At 44.6% G+C, this 22789-nt stretch overlaps 1 long non-coding RNA gene across 4 annotated transcripts; it reads right to left on the reverse strand.

Annotated features, from left to right (window-relative positions):
* Positions 1 to 4474: 4474 nt before the first annotated feature.
* Positions 4475 to 20245, reverse strand: LOC120400213. Of its 4 annotated transcripts, none has more exons than XR_005595607.1 (7): positions 20214 to 20245; positions 13179 to 13403; positions 10190 to 11236; positions 9194 to 9297; positions 8503 to 8690; positions 6679 to 6744; positions 4475 to 5169 (listed from the first exon to the last, which is right to left on the reverse strand). It is a non-coding gene; the product is annotated as an uncharacterized LOC120400213 (long non-coding RNA). The 4 variants fall into 4 exon arrangements; XR_005595606.1 differs by lacking the exon at positions 20214 to 20245 and adding an exon at positions 19787 to 20202 and having other exon boundaries at positions 10190 to 11233; XR_005595604.1 differs by lacking the exon at positions 20214 to 20245 and adding an exon at positions 19787 to 20202.
* Between the last annotated feature and the right edge of the window lie 2544 nt (positions 20246 to 22789).

Raw genomic sequence — 22789 nt, forward strand, 5'->3', positions numbered from 1 at the left:
AATTAGAACAAAGAAACAATGAAGTGAGAGTCTGATTTGTTCTGTAACTGGATAACAATCTACGGACCATCCTCGCCAACAGCATTGACTATACAGTTGATTAAGAATTCACTAAGTAGTCAGTTCATAAAGGCATAGTTCAGGAGAACACCAACTGAGGTGTGTAGGTGTTATCTGGTATAACCACATACATTGTGTATTAATAATTTACATTTATTTCATCCCCAACGATTTTATAGCTACGTACACAGAGTATCTCTGAAATTTTTGCAGCCTTCTCTGGGAGGGAAGGTTGCGGGCAGACAGCATATTGTTCAGCAGTGTGGAGAGGGGACATTTTGGCCAAGGTTAGTTAATAAGCAAACCCCTAAATTCACTGTGGAATCTTTAATGTCCATAGAAAACCATGGCTGTTTAAGGTCACATCTAAAAGATCCATCCAAAGTAAACTGAATAGCTGTCTCTGTTTCTATCTCAAAAAGAGGAAGATCTGTATTAGCCCAGCCAGGATTTGAACCTGTGGTTCTAACATGCAGGTTGGGCAATCCTTGGACAATTAAGCCATCCTTAATTTACATGCATTCATTTTATAATACAGATTTTTGGTCTCCCCAAAATGGATATGTCAGAATACTTTTCATTTTGAACTCAAGTTTCTCATTCCAAGATAAATGCTCTTTTGAGAGTATGTATGTAGAGTTGTAGTGACATCCAGTGGTTACTGAAAGGCTGACAAAAGGTGCGTTTTCCCTTTGTGAAAGATTTTATAATCTTCCTAGGCCATCCTCCTTATAAAAAACAAAAAGTCAGATATTTTCTGTGAGAAGGTGGGGGAACTCACCTATCAAAAGAAACAAAAATGAGACATTTGAAGACAAGTTGCCTTTTAAAGAATTTGCAGAAAAAGAAATCTCTGGAGCAGCCAGTCCCATAAACCTTTCCTCATTATTCATTTAGAAGAAAGTGACACTATCTGATGCTGTACAAATATTATCTGCACACCATTCCTGTGAGCTGGCTAAGTAAATACTATTATCCCTCTTTTTCAGCTGGGGAAGAGGCACAGTGTAGTTAAGAAATTTGACCAGTCACACTGAGTCCATGGAAAACACGAGAATTGTAACTGAAGGGATCCTTGCTCCCAAGCTTGTGTTCAAACTACTAGACCACCATGGCTTCCTAATTATTTTGAAATAGTTTTACAAACGATGATGACTGATATCTCTGTAATGCACAGCTCTGTAACCAGCATGGTTTCTAATTATTATATATTTCTTTGTCTCCTTTCTCTTCCAATGCACAACCTGAAATGAAACATAAATATTCAGTTTAAACAAAATTTCCATATGGAATGGTACAGAACAGCGGTCAGATCTGTCATGTGTCTCATGATCATTATATATAGAAGTTATACATTAAAATCTAATATTTATTGGAATATTTTCATTGCAGGATCAAGGGCACCTCACAGCAAGTTAAAAATAAACACATATAAAATACCAAATCTAGATAGAAGCCCAAATCCTGCACCCAAACCACAGATAAGTTCACACTTAGCTCCCCGTCTATATAAGCCAAACCAAAATTCTGTATCAGAAAGTTTGCATCTGGGTGTAAATTCAGCCAAATGGTGGTTGCCCTACAGTGAACAAATAAATGACCACAAACAGAAAGTCCATCTCATGAGCTGTTTATGAAATGAAGAAATGTAACAAACTAAGGCTTAAATTTACTAGTCTCAACCAAATCTTATTGGTTCATTGAGATGAATTCTTAACCCTCACTGATTTCCATAGCATTCCAAGAAGCCTCCACTACACAGAGTTATATCCAAATTGCCTCTACCACTCAAACCTTGACAATTATTTTTTTGACACACCATGTTTCCCCAAATAATAATGCAGCACATGTGGTTCCTATAACACTAAACTATATAGGGTGGCCTAACCGATGAAGAGAGCATTATATCATACGACAAATTCAGCAAAAATTGAGCAGCAGCATGAAAGCCAGGGAAACACAGCCCTTGATTTATAGTACGAAGTGGAGGTCTGCCATGTTTTCGCACATTTTGCTATTTTGGCTGACCTCTCTCAGACTTATTTTCTGCACACCAACAGATTTCATACGTTTTCAAATATGGTGACAACTGGGAATTCATAAATAATGAATCTCCATTGAAATATAACTGCCATGAAATACTGTCTGAGCAGTTCCAGCTCCAGGCTTGATCTGTGGTAAAGGCTTGGCGGCTTAAGTTTATAACAGCAGCTCTCTCCAAACTGTAGCTGTATTATAAAAGTTTCTATGCTGCACTCACTGCCCAGATGTAGAACACAATTAGACTCAAGCTAATAATGCCTAAATATTAATATGAATTTCTGCCCCTTGTCAAGGAAAGTTATAATCATGGATGGTGAATTAAGTTAGGTAAAGCCACAGAAACATGTCAGACCAAATCTTATTTCAAAAACCAAAATACAATGAAATTATTTAATTTATTCATAGGCTATTCTATGGCACCCATCACCAGAGCATCTGAACTTCTCAGAAATAGTAATGAATTTATCCTCATAACAGCCCTGTGAGCTAACAAATCAAACACCCCATTTTGCACACAAGGAATCTCAGGCACAGAGAGAATTTTCAGAAGTGACCACTAAATTTTGTGTGCTTCAGATTTTTGGGTGCTGAACACATATAGCCTGGATGCTTTGTATGATATAAAGGGCAATCAGAAAAAGACAGCCATGATCTATCTAATGCCATAGATTAAACCATGAACATTACTTGCCTATCTCCAGAAGGAGTCTGAACCAAAACCCTGGATCAGAAAACCTGGGAAAATGAGTTTCCACTTCTAGATTCAAAATTTGCAGCTTGGCCCCCAACAGTGGGAAAAGGAGCAATCAGATATAATGAATATAAAGGGGGTTCTTTATTGAGGCCACTAGACACAAAAAGACCCTCTGGTGCCTTTGTTGTCAGCCCTAACCTATTTTTTCTATTATATTCAGGTTCTTATACCACATACATTAATACTTACCTTAAAAACTTCTTGTGCTACCTAGTGTCACCACACAGTGTCTCTTCCTATGTCCTCACCTGAACTCAACAGTCATAGAATGAACTGATTCAAACAAACCAAAAACAACTCAGCTGAAACCATGCTGTTCTGCTGGATTTCTGACTGAAACCATGAGAAATCAGCTGAGACAATGTCAGCCCAGGCTCTCTTGATACTTAGCCCAGCTTCAGCAAAAGGTTTGCAAACCTCAACAGTTCCATCCCCCTCCCCTGTGTGATATGTTATATGGATAAAAAAAGCTGCTCAAAACAATAAATCATCCCATTTCAAATAGCCGCTTGAGATAAGGCTTTTTCATGTGCATGTAAAATTCTTCATCTTTAATGCCTCGTGTTCATAACAATTTGTAAACATATTTTAAATGCACTGTATATTTAAATACCTGTAAAGCATTACAGATAATGTAGAGCTGTCCATAAAAGTTCAGAGGACTCTTGGAACCAGACAGCAGGGTATACCTAGAGTACAAGAGTCAAATATCATGTGGGTGTGGGAACCACAAAGCACGAATGAGAGGTTTTGGCACATACACTGAGAATTCTATTACTCTCTCATACATTAACATAGAATTGCAGGCATTAGAGATGGGAAAATCCTATTCCATCTCCTGCACTGACAATGCAGGATCATTCCCTAGAGTTTATATTCACTAGTTCAGTTTTAAATTACTCAAGTGATGAAGGCTTCCACCTTGTGTCTTGGGAAAATATCCTACAATTTAACAGATTCCATAGCAAGGAAAATTTTCCATTTATTCACCGTAAATTTTCCTTTGCTCTGTTTCAACCCATTACTCCTAGCTACTAGACCACCATAGAAACATCCTCTCCCTCACTGGTGTTGACACCCTGTCACTGTTTAGGGCAACTGCCCCTGTATTCCCCCTCCATGGTCTAGCAATGGCACCCAATTTTAGGCTCCCAGCCATCAGCTTTCTTGGACGGAGACCCATGTCTCTCTCCCTCTTGATCAAGCTTCTTCCAGGTTGCCTACACTATTATTCCCAGCAAACCAGATGCAGGGCCGGCTCTAGGGCTTTTGCCGCCCCAAGCTCTGAGAGCGCAACTGCCAAAGCAAAAAAAAAAAGGGTGGCCGGAATGCTGCCCCTGGAATTGTGCCATCCCAAGCACGTGCTTGGTTTGCCTAGAGCCGGTCCTGACCAGACAGCCTTTACAGGCCTGCATCTGCACTTTGCTCTCTTTCTTCAGAGGCTATCAGCAGCATAATTGCCCACAGTTATGAATGCCACACAGCTCTTTCCAAGGAAGCACATTTATTCTTAAGGTGAAAGCATTACAAAGAAAACATATTAAAAAGTTATAGCAGAACCAACTCGCATACTAATAAGTTTACCAGCGATCACCCTCCCACAACTCCAGCAGGAGCTCTGGTAGGCATAAGTCCTTCAAACCCCACCAATGGGTTTTTCTGTGGTTACGAGTTCAGAACAGCCTCAGCTCAGAATGAGCTCCCCTGCATAGGGTAGTCTTTCCTTTATACAGCCGAAGCCTTTGATCTTGAGACTCCAGGAACAGGTAATCCATAGGCAATGGTCCCTTCCTCAGGGCATAGTTTCAAAAGGCTGGGCTTTTGCATAATAAGAGGGTGGCGAGTGAGAGAGGAGGATTTGCATTCAAGTCCCCCTAGGTATTTCCCAGGAAATCCACTTCACATGTATTGTCCCAAAAGACCATTCTTGTCTGCCCATTATTCAGTACAGTCCTTTCATCATCCAGTCCCACAATAATACATAACCTTTGCATTTAATACAATGGACTCCAGAGATACTTAAACTTAATTCAGTCACACGCCCTTTATTCTATAGCCTCTTTATGGTAGGTGTTTATTTCTCATAAATCACACAATTCATTTTGACCTTCAAAGTTGTGCTTCAGCAGTTTGAATAGCTTCTTATCATTATGATCAGTGACGTTTTCCCCACATCCTGCTAAGGTGGAACTTTTCTGAGGGAACTTTTTAGCAAGAAGAAAAAACATGACGACACTCCATCTATCCCGCCAGTCTGGATTCCTCAGTCTTCTGAGAGTTTTGCAATGAGAAGAAGAATGGTGTCCTGGACCCTGGAACAATTCTAACAGTCAGTTGTTGAGGGACATAATCAGTGATAGCCATAAGGCTGATCTTCCTCCAGGGCCCCCACTCCCAACTACCAGAGACAGCTCCAATAAAAGAACCACGAAGGAAAAACCTGCCTACTCAGCCTCTTGGTTCCTTCCTAGTCCATCCATAGACCAACACAGTGTGTACTAGTGAGCAATGTGAGATGCCATTTCCATAGTTCCACCTATGTATTTTGCCTGCTGCAATTCTAAGGTGCCAGCCTTGTGCTAGGTAATGATCCTGAGGATGCTACAAAGAGCCTCTGAGTCATGGCTGCTATAGCCCTAGAGGGACATGTGACCAAGTCACCTGGTACTGGACTCCATCTTGGAATACCAGTGTTTTTCCACTAAAAGGAGTGGGAATTAAAGTTAGAGACAAAGGGTTCCCGCCATATGCAAAAGCTATTTCAGGCAGGGGAGTGACATCATCATGGTTCTTCTCTGACTCCTCACCCAAAGGAGACTGCTGGAAACACCTGAGGAAGAAGGACTGAACTGGGGAGAAAGGCTGGATCCAGGATAGAGGGATTTCTAGCCTGTGAAAGGAATACCTGGGGTTTTAAGCTGCAGGCAAGGGCAGCTGGCTCCAAGAATCTCTGCAAACTGCCTAAATCAACAATTAGGGTGAGAGTTTGCTACTCATATTCAATCTCTTTAGTATATTACACTTAGATTGTGTTTTTGTTTTATTTGCTAGGTAATCTGCTTTGACCTGTTTGCTATCCCTTATAAACACTTTAAATCTATCTTTTGTAGTTAATAAACTTGTTTTTGTTTGTATAAAACCGGTGTGTGCGGAAGTCATACTTGGGGCACAAAGCTGTGTGTATTCCTCTCCACACTGAGGGAGAGGGCAAATTTCATGAGCTTACACTGTACAGTTCTCTGTGCAGTGCAAGACAGTATAATTTTGGGTTTACCTTCCAAAGGAACATGTGCACTTGAGTAACTGGGCAGTTCTTAGCTGAGCCTTCCCATTCAGAGCTGATCTCAGCGTCTGTGTGCAGCTGCAGCTGGGTGCGCCCCTACCTGTATGTGTGCTGAAGGGGGCTTGAAGGCCTGTCACAGCAGCACAATGTAAAGGGAGACCAGGCTGGTGGGTCAGGTGGGCTCAGTGGTACCCCAGTTCCAGGTGGCACCCCAGGGGGAACCCGTCACAGTGGGGTTGCAGTTCTATGGTACATTCCTGCTTCACATGGTCAGCTGCTTAGCTGCCACAAATTACATGTACTAGAAAAGGCTGTGGTGGGGCAGGAGACTCTGGAAAACAGCTGTTCCACACAGCATGTGCCTCTTCCTATGTGGCCTGTGACCCATCCAGCCATTGGACGGGCACAAAGCACAAGCAGCTCAGGAGAGTCCAAAAGACAACATGGTAGGCAGGCATAGGGAGGGATCTGTGGGATTAGAGCCAGGTTTTCCTGAGATTTCCTGGTTTATGCAATAAAAGCAGGCGCCATTCCCTACCTCTGGTGGGCCCAGTGCAGTGGAGATGTGGCATCAGAAATAGAGCTCCCTCCTTTGCCTTTCTTCCTGGCAGGAAAATACGGGGACCTTGTTTTGGATTAAACCCATTTTCTGCCCCATTCTGTGTCCTAATCAATGTTTAGCATTCCTGTAAAAAAACTGTTCCCCCTCCTTAAACCCTAGGGAGTTCTGCTGATTATTCTCACTGGAAATTGGATTCTAACCATTACAGAACAGAAACATACCATATGACCCACAGTTCGTTCCCTGTCAAAAGTAACCAAAGCAGCCTGAATTTTGGAGTGTCGAAATGATTGCAATGTGCTGCTGGGGAATGATATACACCTAGAGAATTATCCACAGAAATTATCTTGCAAATAATTTTGAACAACAAATAAGCTCAGAAAAATGGTTAGCTGTCTGGGGACAATTTATGAACAGAGAAAGAGGTGAAATTAAATTTTACAGCACTCTTTGTACAGTACCTAATATAATGGGGCCTTGATCTGACTGAGGTCTCTAGAAATTTCTATAATACTAATAATACACAAATAATACAAATTGTGACATAAATTACTACAAATTAGTCATCCTGCTCTACATTTGCTCCTACAGCCAAGTTTTGCATAGCTGGCCTCATAAATTATAACCTACATCTGTCCTCTATATTCCTACATGGCTTATAGCCTTAAATGCTGCCAAAAGGCAGATCTTATGGAAAATGGAAACGCTTTCCATATCCAATGGATATAGAATGGATGTCTGTACTAGCTAGCACCTCTGCTGCAGGGAATAATAAAAATATGTGCAATAAAAGCTGGTCTCATTATGCTTAGTTAATTGGGGCAATTATATACATTTGTACCCTCTGCTGCATTCCACAGAATGAGGACTTTTTATTTTAATATAGTTAGATATTTAAATTTCACTTATTCTAGTTTTTCCATGCCAGGCGACCTCTGTCTTCAGTTTTTTGTTTGTTCTCTTGTCTTCGATGTTTAAAGCAAAATATTCTTTAATGAAAATTATTGACTTTTTTTAAGAAGGAGTCAAATTCTATGGAAGTAAACTTTGGCATTGAGGAGTCATATGGGGTGTAACTGGTAAGCCAAATCTGACCTTTTAAAAATATGTTTTATATAGCTGAGTCGAGCTCTCTGGGATTCAAACCTGTACCTCCAGACTGTGTGCACAGTTAGCTTCACCTGATGCTTAGAGTACTAAGCCCCACACTTCTGGATAGTTAAATGCAACCACAACTTCTTTGGTTAGAGATAAGCCGGCCAGGTTCTGCAGTCAACCCAGAGAAATTCCACTGACTAGACTCATGTAAATGAGAGTAGAGTCTGGGCCAAAGACGTTTATGCTACCACAGGAAGGACTAAATACTTCACTCAGAAAAACATTTCCCAAACCAAGGATTTCATTTTCCCAAATATAACTACATTGAAAAATACCCCAAACCCCATAACTGTAATATTGATATTTGATGAGTTAAATCCTCCCTTGAGGTAAATACAATAAATAAAGAAGTCTCTTTCTGCTCAACTGTTTGGATGTTTCTTTTGCCAAAGGAAAATTTCTTCTGTATAAAATCACTGTAATGCTTCTCTCTCTCAGTAGCACGTTCCCTTTCCTGCTTCAGACACCTTCTCTGATATTCCAATCTCTTTGATTACCCCTTTGATCAGTGCATGATTAAATTAGTTCTTTATAAAAGCAAAGACTTGCTTTAAAGAAAATTATTTCATTCATAAGAGTTCAATATCCACAGGTGTCTCACTAGTGAATTTTCACCATCGTAGACTGTGAGAAGTATATTACCTGGAATTCTCGTTTGAAGGTCTGATTTTTAAATCCATGCCTCTCTCTCTTTGCATAAAAATCAGCAACCACAAATAAATGCAGGTGCAATTTTGTGGGAGCAAAGAAAGGCCTAGTGATGCCTGTCTGTCTGCTTTTGCCCACAAATCAGGTAGGCAGGGCCCAGATCCACAAATCAACATAGGCACCTAGAAAATCAATATAACAATAAGATCCACAAAACCAGTTAGATGCCTAGCTTCCTATACAGCACATGGGGAAAGATAGGTCCTTAAGAATGGGATGCACAAAAGCTAGCATGCAATTGGAGTTCATCCTAAACTAATCAGTGGTAGATTACAATGAGAGGGGTGTATCCTAAGCCCCTCCCTGTCGTAGAGTTCAGCATCTAAATCCAGACTGCAGGGAAGCACCTATCTCTGCTTGCAATCCATAGCCAGGAATCCTAGAGCACTCACCTAGGATGCGGGAAACCTGAATTTAATTCCCCCCACTTTGGATAAACAATTTAATAGTTATTGGAGCAGGGGGATTGGACCCTGCATCTCCCACCTATAAAGCCACTCACAGTCTCAGTCTCTCTGGCCCAATGATTCTTTGTGCATTTAACTAAAGTGGAACAGCTTCCATAGGAGAGACTGAGGAAAACCTACATCAGAATATCCCATAGCCTAGCAGTTAGGACACTCACCTGAGAGATGGGAGATCCTTGTTCAAATCCTCACTCCTACTCCTGCAGACAGGGGAATTGAACTGGGGTCTCTGACATCACAGGTGAGTGCTCCAGCCCCTGGGCTAAAAATTATAAGGTCACCATCAACACCTTCTCTAGCCAGATTTTGAATGGGACCTGATCCAGTAGGCATGCTCCGAGCACACATACCAGATTGGGCCCCGACACCAAGTGGCGGGACCTCTTGCCACCTGTGGAGGGTGAGGAGCCCCGGTGGGCCAGCCTGTACTCCACCCTGGTCCCGAGGCCCGCCGGGGATATCAGCTGGCGGCTCCTTCACGGGGCCGTGAGCACGGGCGTGTACTTGGCGCGGTTCACCCCTGTCCCGGACACCTGCCCCTTCTGCGGCGTGAGGGAGACCCTGGCGCATGTTTACCTAGAGTGCGCCAGGTTGCAGCCCCTATACCGGCTCCTCACCGTCATTCTGTTACATTTCTGGCTGCACTTTTCCCCTCACCTCCTTCTCCATGCACTCCCTATCCGTGGCCCCACAAAGTCGCGGGACCTCCTGGTCAACCTCCTCCTCGCCCTGGCTAAAAAGGCCATCCACGCGACCAGGGAGAGGAGGTTGGCCGACGGAGACTCCTGCGACTGTGGGGCTTGTTTCCGATCCCTCGTCCGCTCACGTCTCCGAGCGGAGTTCCTCTGGGCGGCGTCCGCTGGCTCCCTTGACGCCTTCGAGGAGCAGTGGGCGCTGTCCGGGGTTCTCTGCTCGGTGTCCCCATCAGGCTCCCTCCTTCTGACCCTTTGACCTCACTCCTGTCCCTGTTCTTTTATTAGTTGTCCCCCGCACTTAGTGGGTTTCCGTGGCCCTGTGGATCCTCCCCTTAGGCTGGGGGGGGATCCGTTAGCATGGGGCGGGCTTCCGCCCGCCCCCTCTCCCGGATAACCCAATAGTACACATACCAGATTGGGCCCCACAGGCAAGAAGGGTGTTCACCCACACATCTTCACCTGGTCTGTGGATCACGCTGGGGCTTAGGCTGGAACTAAGCATCCAGATGCCCAGAGTGAGGCAGCAGTGTGCATGCTCAGGGGCAGGAACTTAATGGTGAAAGTTTAGGTGCCGAGTGAATTGATGCACCTACAGAGTTAGGCAGCAGCCAAGCAGGGGGGTTGTGGATCGCAACGGTGCCTAAAACTGAGACTTAGTCATCTAAATCCCTCTGTGGAGCTAGGCATAGGTGCCTATTGCACATAACACCATTTGCACCAACAGTTAATTGCTTGGACAAAAAGGGGATACAAGTTAAGTTTCCTTTAAAAATCAAGTAATTAATGGTAAATTACTCTCAGTTAGCTGACAACAGGCAATACTTCATGTTTGTCAGCACTAATAAATCTATCCAAGAACCTTTATTTCATTGTCAGAACAAGCATAGCCTTCTAACCCAACTATTAGGTCATATGTTTGGATCCCTACTACCTTAGGTTCTAACTGAAGTTTCCTTCCACTTTCCATGGAACCACAGTGGTGACAAATCCCTACAAACACATACTTATTTTATTCTGCACCTCATAATACCTCCCTCATTAGGGTTTTGATCCTGCACCATTAAAGTCAATAGGAGTTTTACCAGTAATTTCCATGGGAACAGGAACAGGCCCTGAGATGAGGAAACTGATTCAGGGAAAATAAAAACTGACTTGAACCTTCAGCCAAAAATTAAAATGAACCAAAGCAAATTCTTTCATTGGGGTTTGAAATCATTTCCTCATTTCTTCTTGTTGCTTACCAGAGATGGGCCCAAACAGCAAAATTCACATCTGTATTTTAGTTACTACATTTTATTAATGATAAACAGGATTGTTGAAAACAACTTAACTTGAAGGAGTGTTGAAATCAGTTCTTTTGGGGCCAGTGACAAATTCAGATCCAGATTTGGCCCCCAACCACATCACTCTCAAAGTTTACATATGTTCAGTTTTGTTTCTTCATTCATTCTAATTTCATTAACTTAATTTCTAACTTCTACCGGTATCTGCACTTCCTGGTTTCTGCTGGGAAATGGTAGAAAATAATAAAACAGCTTTATATTGTGCTATACATGTATCCAATAAAACAGTAACTGAGAATACTATTCAGTCCTATTTCACTGGTAAGTGCAGTAGGGCTGAATTAGCATTGCTGCTGGAACCTTAACTTTTGTATTGCCTGACTTTTTGCTATTTTAAATATTTTAATGTTGCCTTAACATAGGATTTTGCATGTATAATATAAAATGTGCACTTAGCCCCTCGGTCATGTATTTTCAGATGAGGCATAAGGAAGTGTAGTGAGGCGGCCTGGCTCCCGGCCGCACCTGAGACGGCCGAGCCAGAACAGCCGCCGCCACAGTGGGCGGAGCCACTGCTGCCTGTCCCCGCCCCCCGGAAGTCCAGGGGCGGGACAGGAAGTATAAAGGCCCGGCCCCAGTGCTCAGTTGCTGCTCGGCGGCCAGAGAGGACAGATGCTCCTGACCGAGCTCCTGCTGGACCGAGCCTTCCCTGAGCCCGGTACCCTGAGGAGGACTGGCCGAGCCTTCCCCGAGCCCGGTACCCCGAGGAGCGGTTTGAGCGTCCCCCCCGACCCGAGTCCTGAGGAGCAGCCTGAGCTAGCTGGCCCTCAGCACGTCGAGGAGCCCATGGTGTGGGACCCAGCGCCGGACACCAGAGATAAGCAGGTACCCATGGAGGGGGAGATGGAAAGTAGCCCGGAGGTAGCTGGCCCCAGTCTGGCTACAGCAGACTTTGAGCCGATGTTGGTGTGTTGCGGTCAGGACCCCACCGACACAGCAGCAGACTAACTGCCGCTGTTAGGGCCCCGGGCTGGGACACAGTGGAGTGGGTGGGCCTGTGTCCCCCCTGCCACCCCACTCACAGGTGGCAGTCTCCCCCTCACACCAGCGCTCAGACATAGAAGTCTGGACTTACCTGCTGTTTGCTCAGCCCCTGCCTGAGGGTCTGAGCCCCTGAACTGTTGCTGTTGACTCAGCCCCTGCCTGAGGGTCTGAGCCTGTGAACTACTGTTTGTTGCCCCGCCCTGACCAAGGGCTGGGCTTCACTAACTGTTGTTGCTCAGCTCCTGCCCAAGGACCTGAGCCCCTTGAACTACTGTTGGTTGCCCCGCCCTGACCTAGGGCTGGGCTTCACTAACTGTTTATTTTGCTCAGCCCCTGCCTGAGAGTCTGAGCCCTTGGACTATTGTTTGTTGCCCGCCCTAACATAGGGCTTGGACCTTCGGAGACTGAACTACTGATTTAGGCCGTGTAGTGAGGCGGCCTGGCTCCCGGCCGCACCTGAGACGGCCGAGCCCCCACACCGGACTCTTACAGAAAGCTTCCTGAAGTCTTCATACTACATGCTCATATCCCTTATTAACTATGACAGCAAGGTTTCAGCACAAGCTAATGCAGCTCAGTAACAGTTTGGTTGAGGATTAACTATGTACTCTACAAAAACGTAGGTGGTAGGGAAAGAAAATTAGGCATCTGTCAGTTAACATCTTCTTTTAATGTAATAAATATTCCCATGGAAGCCCCTCTCCCATTTTCTCTTTATTTTTTATTCTTTTAGATTGAGAACTGAAAGGCTGCCATTTCCTCAGGGAGCTTTGCATTAATCTCATCACTGAGTACAAGCCAGCGGGTCTCATAGCTGAATGGTAAAATCAAAAGTGACAGGATTTGCATCTGATGCTTGGCAAAACATTACAAAATTATTTGGGAGAAATAAAACCCTTAAAAGTGCTAATTGGTGATTTGTATAAATACCAAGCAAATGTTATTGCTGTGCTATTTTAGCATCATACGGACTGTGTGATGGTTTTGGTGACCTTTAAAACCTGATAAGACACAGAGCTATTGTGAGAGAAGAAAATTGGGCTTATCTCCTGAGGAGAGCACCAGTTAAGCAGTAGGAAAAGTTATGGAATTATAGAAATTAAGGATGGAAAAGATCTCACATAGTCCATTCCCTTTTTGCCAATGCAAGATTGTTCCCCGCAGTGTATCCTCCGGTGCTTTGTGCAATCCACCTTCAAGGGCCGTTGATAGAAAAATCACCATTGATTTCAGTGGGAGCATGAGCAGGTGTGCTACCTCTTTGCATCTTGAGAGTGACCAGGTGTGACGTCTCCAAGATTCCAGATCAGAGGAGAGCCAGAAGTTAGCCAGTTGGCGCCCATTAGCTGGTGCAGATAAGAGGAAGTATGAATTTATGGGAGGGGGAAGTGGGAGTGACTGGACTGTAAAAATGTTGGTTTCTCACTCAGGGTATGTCTACACTAGCTTTTTTAACGTGACTTAATTGATTTACATTCAGCATATTATGGTCAACTGAATGTTTGTGCCCCGGAACAAATGTTTGTGGAGCATTCCTCTGATTAGCATCTACAAATGTCTTAGCTAGCTTGAGTTCATTGACAATTAATGAACTTGAGTTAAAAACCTCTCAGTGAACTCAGGGGCAACACTATCAACTTCAAGTATAAGCCCGTGTGGAGCGCACCACTCCACATGTCGGCAGCAATACTGTGACCGCTGGCGTTCTGCTCCTGGAATCCTACTGGGAGAAAGGAGAGGAAAAAGGAGGAGCTTGCCTTGTTGCCTCGAAAGCTGGCAGGAAATCCTCTTCCTACTTCTTGTAGGGATGCCAACTTTCTAATCGCCCAAAACCAAACACCCTTGCCCTACCCCCTGCCCCGCCACTTCTCCGAGCCCCCCCCCCACTCACTCCATCCCCCTCCCTCCATCGCTCACTCTCTCCCACCCTCACACACTTTCACTGGTCTGGGGCAGGGGGTTGGAGTGCAGGAGGGGGTGAGGGCTCCAGCTGGGGGTGCGGGCTCTGGGTGGGGCATGGGGTTAGGGTGCAGGATGGGGTGTGGGCTCCGGGAGGGCATTTGGGTGAGGAAGGGGGCTCAGGGCTGGGATTGGGGCATGGGAGGGGGTGTGGGCTCCAGGAGGAAGTTTGGGTGAGAGAGGAGGCTCAGGGCTGAAATAGGGGGTTGGGATGCGGGCTCTGGGAGGGAGTTCTGACCTGGGGCAGGAAGTTGGGGTGTGGGAGAGGGTTCAAGATACAGGCTCCAGCTGGGCGGCACTTACCTCAGGTGGCTCCCAGTCGGCAGCACAGCAGGACTAAGGGTGCCTGCCCTGGCTCCGCACAGCTCCCAGAAGCGGCCAACAAGTCCAGCTCCTAGGCGCAGGGGCAGCCAGGCAGCTCTGCACAGTGTGCGCTCCCATGCCTGCAGGCATCGCCCCTGTAGCTCCCCCCAGTTCCATTCAGGAACTGAATGGATGCTATTGTGATAACCAGCCCTGCAAATTTACTCCCAGCCAATGTAACTGGTGCTTGAGGTGAGGACAGTGCATGGAGCCCCCTGCCTTCCCACCCTCCCCAGAGCCGGACCTGCTGCTGGCTGCTTCCGGGTCACAGCACAGTGTCAGAACTGGTAGGGACTAACCTGTCTTAGCCAGGCAGCACTGCCAACGAGACTTTTAATGGCCCAGTCGGCAGTGCTGACCAGAGCTGCTGCGACCCAATGCCTTCCATTCTGTGACCCAGTACTGGGTCGCGACCCGCAGTTTGAAAAGCACTGTTCTAGATCATTCTTGGTAAACAAGAAAATGTGGGTCCAGAAATCAGTGAACCAAAACTGATGTGTTTGACACTAGACCTAACTGTTGGACAAAATAATGAGGGGATGAATTATTCCACCCACCTTTACCTTTGTGGGGCCTTAAAGAAAGAGACTTTGTGGGGGAAATGAGGAAGAATAGATAGAGGTTACCAGAGCAAGCGTCATCATCATGGCTGCCACCTCCACTGTTTCCTGGGACCTCAGGCCTTTGTCATTCTGATCCTGAGAGATGTCCTGACCAGACCAGGCCAAAGAGAGGGACCAGATGACATTTCCACCCCTACTTGCTCTGGCTCAATCCCAAACACCACCTGGGATGTGAGACTTTAGCACAACTTCCCCCACCTTATGTGTCCTAGAATCATAGAAATGTAGGACAGGAAGGGACCTCAATAGGTCATCTAGTCCAATCCTCTGCACTGAGGCAAGACTAAGTACTATCTAGACCATCCCTGATAGGCATTTGTCTAACCCAGGGGTCAGCAACCTTTCAGAAGTGGTGTGTGGAGTCTTCATTTATTCACTCTAATTTAAGGTTGTGTGCACCAGTAATACATTTTAACGTTTTTAGAAGGTCTCTTTCTATAAGTCTATAATATATAACTAAACTATTGTTGTATGTAAAGTAAATAAGGTTTTTAAAATGTTTAAGAAGCTTCATTTAAAATTAAATTAAAATGCAGACCCCCCTGGACTGGTGACCAGGACCCGGGCAGTGTGAGTGCCACTGAAAATCAGCTTGCATGCCGCCTTCGGTACGCATGCCATAGGTTGCCTACCCCTGGTCTAACCTGTTCTTAAAAGCCTTGAATGATGGAGATTCCACAAGCTCCCTAGGTTACTTGTTTCATTTCTTCCCTTACAGCTAGGAATATTTTCCTAATATCTAACTTAAATCTCCTTTGCTGCAATTTAAACCCCTTACTTCTGGTCCTGTCCTCAGTGTTTAGAGAGAGCAATTCCTCTTCACAACAACCTTTTGCGTACTTGAAGACTGTTTTCATGTCCCTCTCACTTTTCTCTTCTCCAGATTAAACAAACCCAATTTTTTTCAGTCTTTCCTCATAAGTCATGTTTTCTAGACCTTTAATCATTTTTGTTGCTCTCTTCTGGATTTTCTCCAATTTGTCAACACCTTTCCTGAAGGGGGGTGCCCAGAACTAGACACAATACTCCAGATGAGTATTGTCTGTGCTGAGTAGAGTAAAAGAATTACTTCTTGTCTTGCTACAACGCTCCTGCTAATATGTCCCAGAACACTTTTACTGTTCTTTGTCCTTTTCCTTCCCCAGCCTTATTTTTCCTCTTGCCTAACCCTCTCCTTTTTCCTTCTAAGAGCCTGGCTTAGCCAGCCAGGACTGTATATTTTTGCAACACTGCTGTAAGCCTCTGACTCTGAAAGATAACTAACAGTAACACCCTAAACAGCCCAATGCTGGTACAAGTTTGCCTGGTCTCAGAGTGGCTGATAAGACCATCTGCCATGCCCATGTTTTTCCAGCAGCAAGGTCCAGCAAGTGACCATCAGGACCAGAGATACAAAGTGTATTTTCTATCTTTGCTGTTCTGTTCTCCCCTCTTTTGTCTGTTTGTCTTGTTTTGTCTTCTAGGAAGCAGGACTGGTCTCTAACAACAGCAGCAGTGACAGCTCCTGCCCATCTTAATTAACTTCTCCTTTCCCCAAAGGTACTGTTGTTACCACCTTTAATATCATCTATGAGACGATCAGCCAAGGGGGCTTTTCCTTTGCTCCAGCTAAAGGGAAAAGGATGTCGTTAAAATTAAAGCCTTACTTAATACTCTACCTGTTTTTCCTTCTTTTCAGTGTCTTTAATAAAAAGTTTTAAAGGATTTTTAATGTGTTTGCCCTTGTACTAAGCAGGCTCAGATCTTTATATCAAACCCCGAACTTTGTTTAAAACTGCTTAATGTTGGACAGTGACAGACTCATATTAACACCTTTGGCCTGTTTATTACATCTAAATTAATACAACTGTGCCAACACACCTTGCACCCTATACTCTTTGTCCTCTGCAGAAATAAAAAAAATGAGTATCACAGCCTCTCAAGATATAAAAGACACTCTAAATGCCTAATCACTTCATCTGAACACCTTTAACATCAGTTTTCCACCCGGTCCAAAATTCCACTCCCGTCTCCATCCCAATTCATTTCATTTCAATTAGACTTTATTGGCATCATGAGCCAAAGTATAAGAAAAGACAAATCCTTCGGGCATCTGTCAGGAGTGGTTTTGACCCTCACAGAATAGGGTTACATACTCTGTTTGGGGCCTAATCCTCTATGTCCATTTATCCTTACCATCCATACCAGATCCAGTGGCAGGTTGCTATGTAACATGATTCTCTCCCTTTCCATGCTCCCAGGGTCTGGCATAGTTTTTCCTCATCACTTTGCAATGAGAAGACTTTTATGATTCCAATTCACAAGGGTCACTCTGTCTACCACTTAGGAAAGTCTTGAACTCACAATGATCTCTGTCTGCATTCTCAGTTCTGTTACCCAACTACCCCTGAGTGAACAAAAGACAAGGCTCATTTTTCCTCCAGTATAGTCATCATAGCCAGTAATGCAGGATGATTACACTTTATTTGTATCTGTATAGTTTTAGTTCCATTTTTATAAGAGGATGTTTTATATTGCTGAAAAAAGACTGTAAATGTTTTCAAGCTTTTACAACCACACCAGTCCCATAGACCAGCCATCCTCAAACAAGAAAGCAGCTAGCAGGTCTGAATCACTGCATGAATAATAATCCAATTATTCAGGGCAGTTTTAGAGATCATTGGCATAGCTAAAAAGAAGCCAAGCTCAATAGAGATGAACTTTCTAGAGCACCTGAGATACAGATATGGCAATTTCACTGAAGGCTTTTTATTATTATTATTATTTCTATGCCTAGCCATTCTAACAAATTATATATATGACTAATTAAATGTATAGCTGGCTATAAGTGTTTGCCTGAACTTCGCCACCCCTGTTACAAGTTGTCAAAAGGGTTAAGTGGGTTCTGATCAGTTATGATTAGCTACTCCACCAAAAGACTGGATCTCTGTGGGGACAAAGAATCTAGGGTGTGAAATGACTAGGCCCGAGGGAGGAGCAACCAAGGTTGAGGAGAAAGCTGGAGCTAATTTTTGTCATCTTTGCCATAAAACCAGGTCTTGCAAGCAGGTGAGTTTGGACTGTGCATACTGTGTGGACTGTTTGGAGAGTAGGTTGGGACAGGCACCTGCTAATAATAAGGTTTAAATTTGGGTCAAGACTTGATTTAAAAAAAAAACCGCTTATTAAAACCTACACTGTCAATGCCAACCTCCCTTTTGCACATGCATTACACGTGCACTTAATAATACAGTGCTGAGAGTATTGGCTCAGGGGGAAGTGAACCATATTGTCCACTGAATGCCCAACAGCACAGAGGCTTCCCAGCTAAGCAGTGCCCCAGTCTAACACATGAGAGCTGACAGGATCACAACACATAGCCTGCCTCTTGATTCAGCCATTGCTGTTTCCCCAGAGTTTGTTTGTTTTCCAATATCTAATGAGAAAGCAGGCAGGGAGCCATTAAGAAAGCAGTGGTTGCATCCCATATATGCCTAGGCTGCCAATGCACTGTAGCCTGGCCCTGGAAAACATCCCCACTCACTCTAAGTTACTGCAGCCTTACATATTTTTTCTGGTTTAAAAGACAGCCATCATTCAATAGGATGATTTAATCCCTGAATGCCTTAGAGAGCATAATAAGTCTAAGAATATACCATATGCACATTTAAAAAATCTCAATTATTTGATTCCTCTTCATGTCTGGCACTGAGAGGACCATATGCTCAGTGCTTTGAAGGCTATAAAAATGCACATTATTTTCATATCTCATTTACATAATGGATGAGTAGTAAAAAGCAAAAAAAAAAAAAAAAACACCTCAGTGGTGCATTAGTATCCACTCTAGGGCCTGGACAGGGCATACTCAGCAGTAACACAGCGGAGGAAAAATTGCTCCAGGCCACACACGTATGCATGTACTTCTCACTAAGTCCCAATCTATACTTGACTGGGAACTGTGTTTTCTGACCATTGTCTGTTGGTAAGGGCCTAGACTAAAACACTGCTATTTATTTGTAAAGCACCAACAATGTGCATGGTACTGTACCATCCACAGAGAGAGAAATAGGGGATACACCAGAAATCTGGTGTAAATCAGAACAGCTGCAATGGAGCGAGGCTGCCTTACAACAGATGAGAATCTGGCCCATAGTTCCTGCTCCCTAGGACTTTATGATCTAAATTCGTTTATAATAAAAGTGGTGTGGATGACCAGAGAAAGTTTTTCTCTTAAGGCACCACAAGAGGTTGATAAGAGGGAAGGGAGGGCGTATTTATGATAGGTGTGTTTTCTAACACAATTGCCAAGATTGGTTTATAAAGGGCTTGGGCCCAGCCACAATAACCAGCTACACTGTGACTGCCTGAACCCTGCCCTCATTTCTGATCCATTTTCCAATGTTGCTAAGTCAGCTTAGACAACCTGGTGTTCTGAGTATGGGTAACAATTCCGGCGGCAGCCTCGTCTACACTACAACTCCCACTGTTGTTCCCACTAGTGGAGCTGGATTGGTATTAGCAACAAGTAGGACGTTCTTCAGAAGAACAGCCAGTGTCAACAAGGTCTATGGTTTAAGCCAAGCTAGCCTAAATTTGTTCAAAACCATGGTTGAAGCTGATTAACTGAACACAGTTTGAGCCTCTGTGTGGATGGGCCATTAACCATTCACTATGCTTGGTTTAGAAACCATTATGGTCCTTATTAGCACAGCAGCTGGGTCCCACTTTGAGAGCTACGCTGCCAGGGGACAGCGTCTCCTCATGAGAAGGCTCTGAATAGGATAGGTACCATGATGTAAGGTTACCTCAAAGGAAGTGCACAGAAGTCCAAAGCTGTGGCTAGGGTATGGAGCTCTTGGTCATTGGCTCTGCTGACGACTGCAGAAAGAGACCCTTGCAGGATCCTGTTTCTTTCTTTCTTTGGAAAGGTCCGGAAATTGATTAGAATATAACCTGTAACTGCCAGTGCCAACAGTGCTCCTTGTCAGTACAGCAGCCTAATGTATCCCTCAGACCTGCCTGGTGAAATCCTTCCCTACAGAGAAGGCTGTCGGAAAAAAATGATGCGTCTGACACAATCCCTGTCCAGCAGTGGCTAAAGCAGCATTTGGTCCTGTGCCTACAGCACAAATGAAATTCAGCTACAGGGGAAAGGGTGCAAGCCAACCTCCACACTGCATAATAGTGGGGTGAAGAGGAAATTTTGGCACAGTCGCTGGGACAAATCTTTACCTAATGGAAACTCCAAGGGATCCTTATTGTTCATGTTGTGTATTTGGTTGTCATGGGTTTTGTTACTATGGCAACTGAGTTAGACTATTAAGGGATAGCTCAGCCGGTTTCAACCGGCTGAGTGAGCTCTCTGTCTCTGTAAATAAAATGGAGGTTTTGGTTAGCTGTCTGCTCTCTGGCCTCAAGTGATTGCTTCCTACACCGACTGCCCCAAGGATACAACACTGGCGACGAGGATGGGATCCTGGTGCTGCTCCAGTAACAGAAGGAAGTAGAAGTCAAGGTAAAGACCAAACAAAGAAAAAAAGCTGCTTGTTGCACTGACTGTGAAAGTGAAACTAAAAATCATGGCTACTCTGACCAGGCCCCTGGAGCCTTTTGATGAGAATACAGAGCAGTGGCATGTGTATACTGAGCGTTTTGAGCTTTTTGGTATTGCAAATGACATTACAGAAGCGAAGAAGGTGCCAATATTCTTAACTGTTGTAGGGGCTAAAACCTACTCTCTGCTACGCAGCTTACTACACCCTGTTAAGCCTGAGACTAAATCTTACAGTGACATTGTGGAAATCCTGGGGTCTCATTTCTCCCCAAAACCACTGGTAATTGCTGAAAGATATAGGTTCCACAAAAGAGACCAAAAGGAAGATGAAACAGTTGTACAATTTGTAGCCATTTTACAAAAGCTAGCAGAACACTGTGAATTTAAAGAGATGTTAAATGATGCCCTGCGTGACAGGTTAGTGTGTGGCCTCTGCAGTGAAGCTATACGGAAGCGCCTACTGACAGAGGCTCAGCTTACATTACAGAAGGCTGTTGATATTGCTGTCTCCATGGAACTGGCTACAAGGGAGGCACAATACATTGGTGCATCCCCTAGGGTGCAAAAAGTGTCACAAGAACTGACCCACAAAACGGTGCAGAGTCAAGAATGTTACCGCTGTGGTAAGCTGGGTCACCAGGCATCAGAATGCTGGTGTAAGGACCTGGTGTGTCGACACTGTGGCAAAAAGGGACACATTGAGTATGCCTGTAAACAAAAGAAAAAGAGGCCTGTGGTCTGGCCGACAAAAAGAGGAACCTTGCATACCCTAGAGCAGACCCAGGATGATCAAGGTGACACCTCCTCACAAGAGGAAGTGCCACTGCATGTTTTGTCTTTGGCAGCAGGCTCACATGAATACTGGGTAACCCCCTTATTGGAGGGCAAACCTATACGCATGGAACTAGACACCGGTGCAGCTGTCTCGCTGGTTCCGGAGACTGTGTATAAGGAAAAGCTACAGCATCTTCCGCTTAAGGCAACAAAAACTGTTCTGAAGATGTATACAGGTGAAGCTGTGCCCATGTTGGGCACTATTGATGTTAAGGTGGAGCTCAATGGACAGGCGGCTAAATTGCCACTGTTTGTGGTGAGAGGTGACTACCCAGCCTTAATGGGTAGGTCTTGGCTTGGGAAGATTCAGCTGAACTGGGCAGAAGTGCACCGGATGACTAAAGAAGAAACCAGTCTAACCCCTATACTAAGGAAACATGCTGCTGTTTTTGGAGATGATTTGGGAAGTATGAAGGGAATCACTGTGACATTGAACATTAAACCTGGCAGTCCACCAAAATATCTGAAAGCCCGAACTGTGCCATATGCCATCAGGCCAAAAGTTGAAGCAGACCTGGAGCGCCTGGTCACCAATGGAGTCCTAATACCAGTTACCCATAGCTCATGGGCCACTCCTATCATTCCAATAGTGAAGAAAGATGGCTCTCTCCGGATTTGCGGTGATTTTAAAGTCACTGTCAACCCAGTGTTGTGTGCAGAGCAATACCCGCTTCCCCGCATCGATGACCTCTTCGCAGGCCTGGCTGGGGGACAAAAGTTCAGTAAGATTGATCTGAGTCAAGCATATTTACAGATGCACGTCGATGAAAAGTCCCAAGAGGTGTTGACTATTGTGACTCATAAGGGGCTTTATCCATACTGTCGCCTACCCTTCGGAATCACATCGGCTCCCGTCCTGTTCCAGAGGGCTATGGACCAGATCTTGTGTGGCTTGTCAGGAGTTCAGTGCTATCTGGATGATATCCTGGTCACTGGAAGAAATGAAGAGGATCACTTAAAGAATTTAGAGGCTACCCTACAAAGACTGGAAGAGTATGGCCTACGAGTTCGCAAAGACAAGTGTGAATTCTTCAAGCCCTCTGTTGAATATTTGGGACACATCATCGATTCTGCAGGTCTTCATAAGGCCCCTGCAAAAGTTAAAGCTATTGTGGAGGCTCCCCCACCTCGAAATGTAAGCCAGCTACGCTCATTTCTAGGACTACTGAACTATTATGGAAAGTTCATCTCACAGTTAGCCACACTGCTAAAACCACTTCATGAGCTCCTTGGGCAGAACAAGGCCTGGAAGTGGACTGAAGCCTGTGATGTTGCATTTAACAAAGCTAAGGATGCATTGTTAAATTCTGAAGTTCTAACGCACTTTGATCCATCCTTACCCCTGCAATTGGCCTGCGATGCTTCCCCTTATGGAGTGGGAGCAGTCGTGTCACACATTATGCCTTCGGGAGAAGAAAGA

This window comes from Mauremys reevesii, linkage group 3 (genome assembly GCF_016161935.1).
Source record: "Mauremys reevesii isolate NIE-2019 linkage group 3, ASM1616193v1, whole genome shotgun sequence".
NCBI lineage: Eukaryota > Metazoa > Chordata > Testudines > Geoemydidae > Mauremys > Mauremys reevesii.